The sequence below is a fragment of the Etheostoma spectabile genome, chromosome 8 (genome assembly GCF_008692095.1).
Source record: "Etheostoma spectabile isolate EspeVRDwgs_2016 chromosome 8, UIUC_Espe_1.0, whole genome shotgun sequence".
Taxonomy (NCBI): domain Eukaryota; kingdom Metazoa; phylum Chordata; class Actinopteri; order Perciformes; family Percidae; genus Etheostoma; species Etheostoma spectabile.
This window is the reverse complement of record NC_045740.1, coordinates 25,781,582-25,782,470: the sequence shown is the minus strand read 5'-3', so window position 1 is coordinate 25,782,470 and position 889 is coordinate 25,781,582.

Genomic DNA, 889 nt, shown 5'->3' with positions numbered 1-889 from the left:
TGTTGCTTCGGGCTTTAAGGACGTAATCCGGTCTGCACCACCACACGTTCACCCGCACTTCTGACGACTTGTCCCAACGGCAACTACTCCAGCCCGTCTGCTCGTCTTGGCTTCCACTGTCCTCCGTGTCAGTCAGTCTCTCCTCTGCTCTGCTCTGCTCTGCTCCGCTCCTCAGCGTCCCTTTTTTCTTTCATTTATCCTTTTGGTTTTCTTTGGCCTCCAGTTCCCGTTCTCCATGCTCCGTTCTCGGTATCGCCCCGCCACCTCCGCCTGGGCTATGGCCCAAGCTTTTGTTGGTGCATGAGCCGGCCCAGCGCTTCAGCTGCTCCCACAGCTTGGTCCTCCCGAGTTCCCCCTGCTCCTTAGCATCACATCTTCTCTTTCTCGTCCCTATTTCCCTCTGCTGCGTGTCCTCTCCTTTTCACTGGTAAGTCACCCTACTACACCTGCTTCCCATTAAGCTGAGGGTGTTCCCACCTGTCCTGCATTGAGCTCGTCAGGTCTGAGAGTTAAAAGGGGAGTAGCTTCAGTCTTGTCAAAAGGTGGTGTGGTAATATCCACAACAGTTCATGCACTAAGAAAAACATCTTCGACCGCTTATCCGGTATTGGGTCGCGGGGGCAGCAGCTCACCCAAACTTCCTTTCCAGAGCCACATCAACCACTCAACTGGGGGATCCCGAGGCGTTCCCAGGCCGGTTGGAGATTAATCTCTCCACCTAGTCCTGGTCTTCCTCGGGCCTCCTCCCAGCTGGACGTGCCTGGAACACCTCCCTAGGGAGGCGCCCAGGAGGCATCCTTACCAGATGCCCTAACCACCTCAACTGGCTCCTTTCGACGCAAAGGAGCAGCGGCTCTACTCTGAGTTCCTCTCGGATGACTGTGCTTCT